Raw genomic sequence first — 14928 nt, forward strand, 5'->3', positions numbered from 1 at the left:
GGCCCTGTTGGAGTTTTTGCATTAGGGCAAGCTTCAAGTTCTGCCGCTGGTTACCTTGTATCATAAATGGAACACCCACATTTTCTGAAAGACCTTCTTCAGGTGTGTTTTGTCACTTTCGCAGATCATAATTGGTTTAAGGGTGCAGATACAGAACATTAAAGATGAAGCGGATCTGAACGGGAGACGACTGACTGAAGAAAACGATATGTTGAAGCAACATTTGAAAATCAAGGTGGGCCCACGTCTATACTGATTAGGAAAGAAAACCGAAAAAAAAAACCACACACACCCTAAGGCTATGTGCGCACAGTGCGTTTTTTGCGGCGTTTTTGCGCGTTTTTCGGGTGCGTTTTGGCCTCAAAACTGCATGGCTTTGCTTCCCCAGCAAAGTCTGAGTTTTCAATTTTGCTGTCCGCACACAACTGTTTTTTTAGCTGCGTTTTTGAGCTTGAAAAAAAAATGGACATGTCAGTTCTTTCCTGCGTTTTTCTGCGTTTTCCCCCCATGCAATGCATTGGAAAAACGCAGCAAAACTCAACCAAAAACGCACCAAATCGCGGTAAAACGCATGCGTTTTTTTACGCGTTTTTTCGACGCAGGTGCGTTTTTATCGGCCAAAAACGCACAAACACAGCCTCAAAAAAAGGCAGTGTGCGAACCTAGCCTAAATGTGATAAAGTATAAATGATAAATGCTGGCTTTTCACAGGACCAGGAAATCCGAGGTCTCCAGAGTCTGGCGGAGAGGGCGATCCAGCTGGAGGCCTCAATAACAGATCTTCAGGGGCAGCTGGATGAAAGTAGGAAGCTTGTGTCTGCCGTGGATATTGGTGACCTGAAGCCCAAGAGAGGCCTGTTATCTAGTATTAAAAATAGCATGAGCGCTACTCCCAAGAAGATGAAAGGTGTGGGGAAAGCTGACGAATCTACGGGCACGGCTAGGAAAAAAACATTGCTGGCTCGTAAATGAGGAGTCTATTGTTTTAAACTATTTGTATGTATTAAAGACCCTATTTTTTTATTATATGTAATTTAAATAAAATACCTTTTTTTTTTTTTTTTTTTTTTTTTTTTTTTTTTTTTTTTTTTTTTTTCTGTACATCTTTATCTTCATTGACTCTTTCCCCATGTTCTGTGTTTACATTGTAATTGTACAAGGCTGAGTTTAGCTTTCATGCTGTTAGGATATGTGCACGTTAGGTATTTGGTGCAGACATCTGTCTCTGCATTTTTCCTGCCAAAAGATGCAAACACCCCACATTTTCGGTGCTTTTTTTTTTTTATACATGTTTTTGGTGCAGATTTTTCCCCACTCATTAACATGCTGCAGATCTGCATAGAGAAAATAGGCAACGTGTGCATGAGACTTCAGAATACTCATTCACTTTGTTGCCATCAAATTGTAACAAATATGCGCAGAAAAAATGCAACAAATCTGCAACGTGTGCACAGGCCCTAAGGGGGGTTCAAATTTGAGACACCCAGAGCCCCATAAGGGAACTGCGAGAAGAAAACCTGAAATTCTACCATTAAGTTTAAGTAAATGTTTAGTTTTGTTTTTGTTTGGGTTTTTTTTTTGTGACAAAAGCGAAAATCCACAATGTTTAACAGTTCAAGCAAAGTGGATGTGATTTTGCGCATTTTAGTGTAGACTCCTGGTGGGTCATGATGAGTTTAGTGTGTTTGCTATATGGGAATGTGGCTTTATTCTACAGGCCAGTATGGTTATAAAGATGTCAAATGCATAATGTGTTTTTTGTATGTTTTTAATAAAGCATTTAATGTGAAAATGTTTAAAAAAAAAAAGTTGATTTTTGACACTATAGTTTGGGAACCATAACTTTTTTTTTTTTTTTTTCATTCAATGTTACATTTTTGCGAGGTGAAACAAAATTTCAATTTTTGCCGTTGTGCTGTATAGCACATGTATACTTTGTCCTGCATTTCTATATGTTAAGGTACCGTCACACTAAGTGACATCGCTAGCAGCATCGCTGCTGAATCACTGTTTTTGTGACGCAACAGTGATCTTGCTAGCGATGTTGCTGTGTGTGACATCCAGCAACAACCTGGCCCCTGCTGTGAGGTCGTTGCTGAATGTCCTGGGCCATTTTTTAATTGTTGCTCTCCCGCTGTGAAGCCTACATCGCTGTTTGACAGCGAAAGAGCAACGATCTGAATGTGCAGAAAGTAGGGAGCCGGCTTCTGCGGACGCTGGTAACCAAGGCTTTGCTTGGTTTCCTGATATTTACCTTGGTTACCAGCGTCCACAGCTTTAGAAGCCGGCTCCCTGCTCACGTAGCCAAGGTATACATTGCTTATAGTTACCCAAAGCGCTTTGCTTAGTAACCCGATGTGTACTATGGTTACCAAGCACAGCGTCATTACACTGGTCGCTGGTGGCTGATCGCTGCGGAGATCTGCCTTATTGACAGCTCACCAGCGACTATGTAGCGACGCTCCAGCGATCCCTGCCAGGTCAAATCGCTGGTGGGATCACCGAAGCGTCGCTTAGTGTGACTGTACCTTTTAGATAGTACCTAGTTCATGTTGTTTACCTTTTTCTCACTTTTATTTCTTGTTGCTGATTAAGGCTGAAAGTCTCTAACTCCCTTAAGGTACCGTCACACTAAAGCTGGGTTTACACACTGCAACATCTCAAACGACATCGCTGTAACATCACCGGTTTTGTGACGCAATAGCGATGTTTGCGATGTTGCAGTGTGTGAATCACATCAGCGACCTGGCCCCTGCTGTGAAGTTGCTGATCGCTACAAATCGTTCAGGACCATTCCTAGGTCCTTTGTTTCCCGCTGTGCAGCAAGCATCGCTACAAAGTTTCAGTGTGTGAAAGACTTTGCAGCGACTTTGTTAGCAACTTCCCTTTCAAAAAGCTGCTTATCAACGCCCCCAACAACCAGCTAGGTCGCTCTGCAGGTCCGGATCGCTGTTGCGTTGTTGGCCAGGTTTGCCTGTTTGACAGCTCACCAGCGACTTACCAGAGACTTAGGGAGGTCGCTGTTACGTCACAAAACCGGTGACGTTACAGCAATGTCCTTTGCGATGTTGCAGTGTGTAAACCCAGCTTAAGTGACGCTCCAGCGATCCCAACAGCAACCTGACCTGGCAGGGATCGCTGGAGTGTCGCTACACAGGTTGCTGGTGAGCTGTCACACAGGCAGATCTCTCCAACAACCAGTGACCAGCCCCCAGCCAGCAGCGACGCGTGGAAGCGATGCTGCGCTTGGTAACTAAGGTAAATATCGGGTAATCAACCTGATATTGACCTTCGTTACCAGCGCACACCGCTTAGCGCGGGCTCACTGCACTCCTAGCCAGAGTACACATCGGGTTAATTACCCGATGTGTAGTCTGGCTATGTGTGCAGGGAGCCGGCACTGACAGCGTGAGAGCGGCGGACGCTGGTAACGAAGGTAAATATCGGGTAACCAAGGAAAGGGCTTCTTGGTTACCCGATATTTACATTGGTTACCAGCGTCCACAGAAGCCGGCTCCCTGCACATTCAGTTGTTGCTTTGTCGCTGTCACACACAGCGATGTGCGCTTCACAGCGGGAGAGCAACAACTAAAAAATGGTCCAGGACATTCAGCAACAACCAGCGACCTCACAGCAGGGGCCAGGTTGTTGCTGGATGTCACACACAGCAACATCGCTAGCAAGTCGTGCCTCAGTAGCGATGTTGCTAGCGACGTTGCTTAGTGTGACTGTACCTTTTTAGGCCTAGGGCCAACCTTATCTGTAATAAACTTTCCTATTCATGTCTTATTCAGATTGCTAAAAGAGGATATCCAAATGTTGCATGAATTAAATGTTTCTTAATGGTTTAGTGTAGCAGAATTCATTGAATTAAGTGTCATACAAAGGAGTCAAATTCTTAAAGAGAATCTGTCAGCAGGGTATTGCTACCGCTTATGAGCATATCATGATATAGGGGACAGACCCTGAATCAAGTGATAAATCACTTACTGGTTGGTGCAGTTTTTAAAAAGTTATTTATTCTGCTGCAGAACTACCAGTTCTCGGAGATCTGGCCAAAGGCTGTTTTACACACAGCGACATCGCTAGCGATGTCGCTGCCGATCGCACCCGCCCCCGTCGTTTGGGCGTCACGGGCAAATCGCTGCCCGTGGCACATTATCGTTCGTCCCCGTCACACATACCTACCTAGTGATGTCGCTGTGGCCGGCGAACAACCTCTTTTCTCAGGGGACTGTTCGTGCGGTGTCACATCGACGTCACAAGGCAGGCGGCCAATAGAAGCGGAGGGGCGGAGAGCAGCTGAAGGAAAGACACGCCCACCTCGTTGCTTGAGGATGCAGGTACGGTGTTCGTCGTTCCTGGGTTGTCACACGTAGTGCTGTGTGCTGCCTCAGGAACGACCAATAACCTTCGTAAACAACGAGAAACGATATGAAAATGAACGATGTGGTGAGTATTTTTAAACGTTAACACTCGCTCGTAGGTGTTACACGCAACAAAGTCGCTAATGAGGCCGGATGTGCAGCGATTAGTTACAATTATGTACAGGAGCATTTACAGTGTTCTCTGCTACATGATAGAATTCTATTTAGAAAATCGGATGTCACTAGGATGGTCCATGTGACATCATTTTTCTTTTTTTTTTTTTTTCTTGCACCCATAGACTTGCATTTGGAAGACTCGCATGAGCAACTCTAGAAATTGCAGCATGCTGTGATTTATTGATTGATTTTTTTTTTTTTTTGTCAGATTTGGACTGAGGAAAAAAGCAGATCAGAGCTGCCTCATTGATTAACATTGACTCGCATGAGTGCAAAGCGAGAATCTCGCATTGCACTCAGACCAATCGCAAGTGTGACGCCTGCCTAACTCTGCCTACAGCACTTCTGATAAAACGGGGGTTTTATCAAAATGAAAATGGCTCAGTATTGACACATCGCTGGAATCAGGGTTGCTGTCTCTAAATTATATGGCTTGCAAATTAACTGACGAAAAAACTGACATTGTTTAAATTCAATCTGTAGTTGTTGCAACTTTGAGCAGATGCCTAACAGATTTTACAGCTATTAAACAAATAATCAAAAGGGGGGAAAATGATGTTTGGCCTCCACCCCCTTCAATTTTGAATTCCGCAAAGGTAAAGCAGACAATGTGTGCTGATATTATCAGGCTGGGAAGGTCCATGGTTATTGGTCCCGTCCCAGCCCTTAGCTGCACCAGAAGTGGAGCATCACATTAGATGCTCTAATTCGGTGTGTCAACCTGGTGCAGTAGCAATCGGAATGTTTTTTTTGGGTGGTTGATATCAGCTGTGTAATGTCAAAACACCCTTCTGATATCAAGCCCTGGTGTTAGTTGTTAACTGATTAGTGGTAACGCTACTGATGTCAACACTCTTCAGCGGTGCTGGGTTTTGCATTGTGACATGGAAATGGCTGCTAGCAAACCCTACAGAGTGTCAGAACGATACTATTTACTGTTCGTCAGAACCACTCTGGACTAGCGGACTTTTTTTTTTTTATTTATTACTGGGTTAGTAAAGGGGGGTGTCTGTTAGATACATCTCCATTACTAACACCAGAGCTTGATGTCATCTGACACTACATAGCTGACATTAATAACAACTACCATTACACTTCTTTTCAAAGCACCAGGGCAATTGGAAGAGCTGAGGTGAAGCACCAGATTTAGTGATGTGCCACTTCTGGAGCAGCTAGTTTTGTCGGGCGTGAATGGTGTCATAACTATAGAGCTTCCCAGGCTATCAATTTTCCACTTTCTATTTTCTGTTGCTGGTCATCAAACCTTGGGGGCACAGCATCGAAAGTGATATGCTAATGACTCTCTCCTGCGGGTGTCAGCCGAGGGTCTTGTGACTTTGATGCGATTTTGCGATCGCATCACAGGTGCGGAGAAAATGGCGGGAACACTTTTTTTTTTTCTCCCCATCTCCTCTACTGTCTGTCTCTGCGTGCACCGCACTGCAGTCGCATAACATACGAGTGCAGTGCGATGTTTCACACGCTCCCATAGGGTTACATGAGCTGAGACTCGCTGCAAAACGCAGCATTGCACCGAGTGCATGATTTATGCCATAGAAAAATAAGCAAGAGGATATTGCCTCATTGATTAATACTGGTGCAAGTGCAATCCGATGTTTTATCGGATTGTACTCGCACATAAAAATCGCAAGTGGTCATGAGCCCTAAAGGAGACACTTAGCGGTACGGCCCTCAATGGCTTATTGCTCAAGAAGGGACGGGCCTCAAAGAAACAGTACACAAGTCTGAGAGTACTGGGTGGCAGATCCAGAAGCATCAGCAGCTGATTAGCCTGGTCCAGCCAAATTGGCACAATCCCTCTGAGAGAGGAATATGATATGGAACTGCAACGAGGATGGAGAAACTCTAAAGGACTGTGTCAGGGTGATCTGGGTGGTGGTGAATTGTTCAGACCTATGGGGAAGGGTAAGGACTTATAAGATTGAACACGCTGCAGAAATATGTCTGCAGTTACTCTTTAATGCATATGAAACGTCTGAGAAGCAATGTGCCCGCTAAAGTGTGTATAGTGTTATCAGTCATCTGTTCAGTGAAGACTTTGTGTTTCTGAGGGCATGTGCATACGTGTGCGTATTGCATACAGTTACGCTGCGTTCTGCACCGCAGCGTAACTGCATGCGTCTTGCGTCCCCTGCACAATCTATGGAGATTGTGCAGGAGCCGTGCGCACGTGGCATATTAGAACGCAGCGATTCGGCTGCTGCCCGAATCGCTGCGTTCTAAGAAGTGACATGTCACTTCTTTCGTGCGGTTTGCATGCTGTCTATAGGGAGAGGCAGCAGGCAGAGCGCACGTTCTCTGACAGCACCATGCGCTTCAGAACCTTTTCGGTGCGGTGCAGAGTGCACACGTGCGCACATAGCCTTAAGCAGTTTGTATAGTGTGGGCAGTATACCCGTCCAGGCCACATGTTGCCATTAGTGTTGGCTTCTTTTTCTGAGTGAAGCAACAACTGGTCCTGGCAAGCCAACACTAATGGCAACATGTGGCCTGCACGGGTATACTGCCCACACTACACAAACTCACACACCCAGCCATGACTACATCTTTCATGTAACATGCCGGGGTGACCAGATTAAATCAATCCCTCGCCTACAACTGCAGTCCCTCTTGCTGCTACAGAGGTATCCAGTCTCCAGCAGCTGTTCCCCCAATGATGCAACCTCAATGAGTTGGACCAGTTCACATATGGGAGCTAGTGGGAGGTGAGTGCGCAGCTCCTCTCACTATGAGCTGGTGCTGTGTGGTGGCTGCTGTTGTTGTGGTGGTGCCATGTCGGTGGGGCGGCGCGGCCTGGAACCTTGGGGGCTTTGCATTGCAGCATGGGTGCTGTGAGGCACCAGGTCACCTGCCCTGCTGGCGCTTTGTCGCTGCAGCAGTGGTTAATGCACAGTGCCGCACTAAAAGGTTTAGTATAGGGACCCACTCAAGAGGTTTGCCGTGACGTGGTAGTGGGCTTAATACAATCTGATCAGAATGGTAACAAAAGAACCTCATGTTCTATTTAAGTTTTTGCTTAGTGGCTTTAGATAATTGTATTTTTTGGGATGTGCGATCCATGTCTTTTTCTTCATAGTGTGTTCAATGAGCTGGAACATTGTTGTCCATGAAGATGACATTAGGCCTGTGTTGTTCATGCCGAATATAATGACTGGATTAATGGTGTTACTCAAGTAGTAGGGGCTAGTTACTGAACCATTCACAAAGTGTAGGACAGTTCTGTATTGACTAGACGCATCAGCCCCCACTGTAACATCACCAAACACGCGTCTTGTGACAACAGTGAGAGTGATGCCCTCCTGGATGTCTCCAACATCGTTGGTGGCCATCATTTCTGCTCAGCAAGATCAACTTTTATCACTGAACAGCACTGCGGCTCACTGATCCTGTGTCTAGCGGAGATGTTCCCGTGCCTGGTGATGTGGTGAGGTACCCTTTCCAGGTCATCTAGGATGCAGAATACTCTGTAAACAATTTTGAATGCTCTGACATGACACTTGGGTGATTCTCATCTCCCTTAACCCCTTAACGACCGCCGATACGCCTTTTAATGGCGGCAAATTAGGGTACTTCTTCCGATCCGCCGCTTTTTAACGGCGGTCGGAAAAAAGGGTCTAGCGCCCCCCAGAGTCAGAAAATTTCCGGGGTCTCAGCTGCCGGGGGTAGCTGAGACCCTGGAGATCATGATTCTGGCCGTTTTTTCCGGTCCCCGCTCACCTGATGACCGGTATACACCGTATACCGATGATCAGTTTACAGTAAATGACCGCGCCGGTAAAAAATGATTTATCTCCCATCTGGCATGATCAAAGATGCCAGATGGGAGATAAATCTTTTTCCCGGTTCCCTCCAGTCCCCTCGGTATCCCCAAAGTGCCCCCCCGACCCCCAACCCCCTCCCGAAAATCCAAGATGGCCGCGCGCACCGGCGATCACAGCAGCGCGCCGGCCGCATTTCCCCCTTTCCTATAGTTTCTGTCGCATGTGCCATAACACATGCGACAGAAACCTGCTCCCCATGCCCTGCCAGGTCCCCCCTTATCCCCCCGGTGTTCCCCGGTGTCATACATACCTGTCGGAGCGCTGATCCCCCGCGGCCCCCTCCTCCGGCTCCTTCTCAGCAGACGCCGGTCACATGTGCCGAGCAGCTGACAGCTTCCTGTGTTCAGGACGCTGGCTGCTGCTGCTGCTCGGCACTGTGCAGCTGTGACCCAGGGAGGGTGGGTGCAGATTCTTTGCACCCACTCTCCTCAAATGGAGGGTCTGCCCTCCTAGAAAATGGGGGATACGTTCCCTGAACGTGTCCCCCATATTCTAGAAGGTCCAGAGTCGACGTGGGACGTCCAAATGGATTACAGTGGATTTTTTTTTCTTTTCTTTTCAATAAATTGGTCAATCAGGGAATGTTTTGGGGAGTGTTTTTTCAAATAAATTTTTTTTTGTTGTGAATTTTTTTTTATTACTGTCAATTAGTTATGTCGGGTATCTGATAGACGCCGTGACATAACTAATTGCTGGGCTTGATGCCAGGTGACATTACACATCTGGTATCAACCCCATTTATTACCCCGTTAGCCAACGCACCAGGGCGCGGGATGAGCTGGGGCGAAGCGCCAGAATTGGCGCATCTAATGGATGCACCACTTCTGGGGCGGCTGCGGCCTGCTATTTTTAGGCTGGGAAGAGTCCAATAACCATGGCTCTTCCCACCCTGAGAATACCAGACCCCAGCTGTCAGCTTCACCTTGGCTGGTGATCTAATTTGGGGGGACCCTATGTTTTGGTTTTTTTTTTAATTATTTATTTATAAATAATTAAAAAAAAAAAAACAGCTTGGGGAGCCCTCCAAATTGATCACCAGACAAGATGAAGCTGTCAGCTGTGGTTTGCAGGCTACAGCTGTCTGCTTTACCCTAGCTGGCTATCAAAAATAGGGGGGACCCCACGTCATTTATTTTAATTATTTTTTTTTTCTTTTTGGGCTAAATACAAGGCTAGGCACCCTTTTGTGCCACATGAAAGGCACTAAAGGGCGCCAGCTTAGAATATGCAGGGGGGTGGGACGTTATATATGTTTGACATCTATCCATTCATCCATTGTAGCATTTTAGGCTATGTGCCCACAATCAGGGTTTGCAGCGTTTTGGGCGCAGATTGTTTTCCCTGCGTCCATAACGCTGCGTTGTGCAGTAGAAGCACAGTTGAAGGATTTTTAGAAATCCCGTGCCCACTGTGCTTCTTTTCTCCGCAGCATAAACTGACCTGTGGGGCAGCTTCCCGAGCCTCAGCATGTCAATTTATGCTGCGGAGATGAGTGTGCTCTGCAGGTAGCATAGAGCTCCACAGCAGCCTGAACCCAAATCGTGGGCATGGGCAGCTGCGTTCTCCCGTGGACAACACTCACATCTCTGCAGGAGGCTGACACTGTGTACTGGACGCCGTGTCGCTGGATCATGGCCACATAGCCTAAAAGAGAGAAATTTGTTGCTACAGCAACATTTTTGTGAAGTACCTGTGGATTAAAAATGCTTACTATACTCCTTAATAAAATCCTTGAGGGGTCCAGTTTCCAAAATGGAGTCACTTGTGGGGGGTTTCTAATGTATAGGTACCCAACAGGCCCTGCTAATGTGACAGGGTGCGCGCAATTTATTTCAACTTTTCCAAAATTCAAATGGTGCTCCTTCCATTCCAAGCCCTGCCATATATCCAAACAGAGGTTTTTGGCCACATATGGGGTATCCCTGCGATCACAAGAAATTGGATAACAACCTGTGGGGTCCACGTTTTGTTGTTGCCTCTTGAAAAAGTGAGAAATGTGATGCTAAAGAAACATTTTTGTGAAAAAAATGAAAATTTTCAATATGGCAACCTAAGCTTATCAAATTCTGTGAAGTATTCGTGGATTCAAAATGTTCAATATACACCTAGATTAAAGCCTTGAGGTTTCTTGATTCCAGAATGGGGTCACTTGTGGGGGGCCTCCACTGTTTAGGCACTTTAGGGGCTTTCCAAATGCGACATAGCATCCACTAATTATTCCAGCCAAATGTTCAGTCAAATTGCACTCCTTCCCTTCCAAGACCTGCCGTGTGCCCAAACAGTTGATTTCCACCACATATAAGATATCACCAAACTCAGGAGAAATTGCAGAATACATTTCATGGTGATTTTTTTCCTGTTACCCTTGTGAAAAAAAAAGCTACCTGGTTGAAGTAACAATTTTGTGGTAAAATATTATTTTTTTATTTTCATGGCTCAACGTTATAAACTTCTGTGAAGCACCTGGGGGTTCAGGGTACTCACCAAACATCTAGATAAATTCCTTGAGAGGCCTAGTTTCCAATATGGTGTCACTTGTGGTGGTTTTTTGCTGTTTACGTACCTTAGGGGTCCTCCAGATGCAACATGGTGCCCGCAATCTTTTTCAGCCAAATTTCCTTTCCAAAATTCAAATATTGCTCCTTTCGTTCCAAGCCCTCCCATTTGTCCAAACAAAGGTTTCAGACCACATGTGAGGTATCACCGCGCTCATAAAAAAGTGGGTAACAAACATTTGGGTCAAATTTTTGGAATTACCTCTTGAAAAAGTGAGAGAATTGATGCTAAAGCAACATTTTTGAGAAAAAAATTACAATTTTCAATATGACAAAGTAACGTTATCAAAATCTGTGAAGTACCTGTGGGTCCAAAATGCTCAGTATACCCCTCGATAGAAGCCTTAAGGGGTCTAGTTTCCAAAATGGGGTCACTTGAGGGGGGTTCCTGCTGTTTAGGTACCTTAGGGGATCTGTAAAAGCAACATGGTGCCCGCAATCTGTTTCAGCCAACTTTGCTTTCCAAAATTCAAATATTGCTCCTTTCATTCTGAGCCCTCCCATTTACCCAAACAAAGGTTTCTGACCACATGTGGGGTATCGGCGCGCTCATAAGAAAGTGGGTAACAAAGTGTGAGGTCCAATTTTTGGTGTTACCTCTTGAAAAAGTAAGAAAATTAGTGCTAAAGTAACATTTTTAGGTAAAATGTTAATTTTTATTTTTTTCATTCCATATTACTTTAGTTCCTGTGAAGCATCTGAAGGGTTAATAAACTTCTTGAATGTGGTTTTGAGTACCTTGAGGGGTGCAGGTTTTAGAATGGTGTCACTTTTGGGTATTTTCTGTCACCCAGGCCTCTCAAAGTCACATCAAATGGGATGTGGTCCCTAAAAAATTGGTTTTGTAAATTTTGTTGAAAAAATGGGAAATTGCTGATGAACTTTGAACCCTTCTAACTTCCTAACCCCAAAAAATTTTGTTTCAAAAATTGCGCTGATCTAAAGTAGACAAGTGGGAAATGTTATTTATTAACTATTTTGTGTGACATAACTCTCCAGTTTATGGGCATAAAAATTAAAAGTTTGAAACTTGCAAAATTTTTAATTTTTTTGTCAAATTTCAGATTTTTTCACAAATAAAATAAAAAAATATCATCCTAAATTTACCTCTAACATGAAGCCCAATATGTCACGAAAAAACAATCTCAGAATCACTGGGATCCATTGAAGCGTTCCAGAGTTTTAGAGTTGAGCGCGGTTCGTGGTTCGTGGTTCTCCAGTTCGCGGCTCGAGTGATTTTGGGGCATGTTCTAGATCGAACTAGAACTCGAGCTTTTTGCAAAAGCTCGATAGTTCTAGAAACGTTCGAGAACGGTTCTAGCAGCCAAAAAACAGCTAAATCCTAGCTTGGTTTCTGCTGTAATAGTGTAAGTCACTCTGTGAATCAAACTATTATCACATTTCAGTGTATAGTGTGCGTGAACAGCGCCTTCAGATCACTGCTGTTTCTATAATGGCGATCGCCATTTTTTTTTTTTTTTTTCTTGTCTTCCTTCCCTAAGCGCGCGCGTCTTGTGGGGCGGGCCAGCATGTCAGCCAATCACAGACACACACACACCTAAGTGGACTTTGAGCCAGAGAAGCAACGGCATGTGTGATAGGATCTGCATGTCACATGTCCCTGCATTATAAAACCGGACATGACCACTGAGGAAGGATTCTCCGGTCGTGATGGTTAGTATACCCAACTTAACCTAATAAATAATACACCGACTGCATGCGACTTGGTTAAACAAATTGGCCACAGCAGCCTTTATTACCTATTATTAACATTCTAACACAAGGGGGCGCCGTCCAACGGGCGACCCCAAACCAATAATAGGTAACACATAAATAATAACAGTCCATGTAAACCCATGTAGGCCCGGTCCAGAAACCACTTCCTCCACCAATATCCCTGGCCGCAACACTCCGACCCAGAGATGAGGTATTAATCACCCCGTGGATTAATACCCCCCAAACTTTGCAGAACCCCGTGCCTGCAATTTACCGGAACCCGGAGACACCATACCAAGACAGTGCCTCTCAGTCCAGCCACCAATCCCTTACAACCGCCTCTGGACCAGACCTACCCCCGCTGCTGCGACAGAACATACGACTCTTTCCAACCTGTATACCTTTTTTTTTTTTTTTTAAAAAAAAAACTGCATCATTCCATTTTCTCATTTTGTTTTCTTTGTTTTTTTTTGTTTTTTTTTTAAAAAAAAAAACAAACCAAAACATAGCCAAACGAACTCGCAAAACACAAGGGCGGGTGGGCGGGAATCCTTTGCTGTCCGGAGTCACAAGGAAGGTAAGACCCCTCCCCTATAGTTTATATACTAGCCCCCTCCCCACCCTACAGTGACCCTATTCCACCAATCCCCTAAAAGGGCCCATAATGCCCTTTAATTCACTTTATTAACCCCTCACTCCCTCCCTTCCCTCTGGTCATGTCGCCCCTCCCCCCTATGGGGTCCATGGCTTTCTTGACCACTGAGGAAGGATTCTCCGGTCGTGATGGTTAGTATACCCAACTTAACCTAATAAATAATACACCGACTGCATGCGACTTGGTTAAACAAATTGGCCACAGCAGCCTTTATTACCTATTATTAACATTCTAACACAAGGGGGCGCCGTCCAACGGGCGACCCCAAACCAATAATAGGTAACACATAAATAATAACTGTACATGTAACCCCATGTAGGCCCGGTCCAGAAACCACTTCCTCCACCAATATCCCTGGCCGCAACACTCCGACCCAGAGATGAGGTATTAATCACCCCGTGGATTAATACCCCCCAAACTTTGCAGAACCCCGTGCCTGCAATTTACCGGAACCCGGAGACACCATACCAAGACAGTGCCTCTCAGTCCAGCCACCAATCCCTTACAACCGCCTCTGGACCAGACCTACCCCCGCCACAGGACAGGACACGTGACACCTTACGTGGCCTGGACCCGCCACACACCCAAGGCTTGCTCCACCATCACGCAAACCCGAGGCCCATAGATCAGAACCCAATCTCATTAAGGTGAACCCCATCACCCCTCCGAAACTGCCACTTCGGCGACTCCAGATCCGCATGTCGCACTACAATACCGCTGTTTCTCCGCACGAAATGCGCAACCACCCTGTTCACTTGAGCCCGGGCGCGATTAAGCTTCTCAACTGCCCGTGCCCCCCTCCACACCAATGTGGCCACAATATCCGACCATACCACTATCAAACCCGGATACCTGGTCCATAAATGCAATAGATCCATCATGATGTCCCGGATCAAATCACGTGATGCCTGCGCTCCCAAGTCATTTCCCCCCCCACGTGCAAAAACCAACACGTTCGGAGGTCTATCCGCCCTGCAATAGCATTCAAACTCCGTCACGACCCTGCTCCATTCCATGCCCCGCACACCGAACCACTTGACCAACGCAAGCGATCTGTCCCCACCAAACTGCCGACCATTCAGGCGAGCGTCGGCCCGACGGGCCCCCCAGAACACGAAGGAGTGCCCCAGAATCCATATCAGGCAGATTCCTACAACCACAGAAACTTTAACAAACACACCCCACCAACACCAATTTGCAGCAAGGAACCCCAACAAAGCCACAACCAACTACTCCATAAAGCCCTCACTGGGACAACAACTGTGGGCGTACATAACCCCGAAAACGATAAGACTCCCACCAACCGATTCGTCTCACCATGTCATCACCCACAACGCGAAGCCTCCGCAGCCGCCCCGATCCTGAAGGAATGAGGCCCGTAATCTCCCGGGCATTCCCCCGCACAGCGCAAACAACTCCTCAGTACGGCCACAAACTGGTAACGAGACAACCAAGACCCATCCACGTGTCGTAATAGCGGGCCCAGAAGACCGCCTTCCTCACCATCTGCACCGGGCACAACGCATCCATCACAACCAACCTGCCTCGACCCATCTGGTCTGTTTTTGGACCGCTTAAGCCGACACTCTACTCTCCGTCCCACCACTGCCACAACC

General features: G+C 46.1%; 1 pseudogene; it reads left to right on the top strand.

The window, feature by feature from the left end:
• The window catches only part of LOC142244139 (kinesin-like protein KIF20A), a 31456-nt pseudogene extending 30457 nt beyond the window's left edge, over positions 1 to 999 (top strand).
• Positions 1000 to 14928: the final 13929 nt, after the last annotated feature.

Source organism: Anomaloglossus baeobatrachus, chromosome 6 (genome assembly GCF_048569485.1).
Source record: "Anomaloglossus baeobatrachus isolate aAnoBae1 chromosome 6, aAnoBae1.hap1, whole genome shotgun sequence".
NCBI classification, from domain to species: Eukaryota; Metazoa; Chordata; class Amphibia; order Anura; family Aromobatidae; genus Anomaloglossus; species Anomaloglossus baeobatrachus.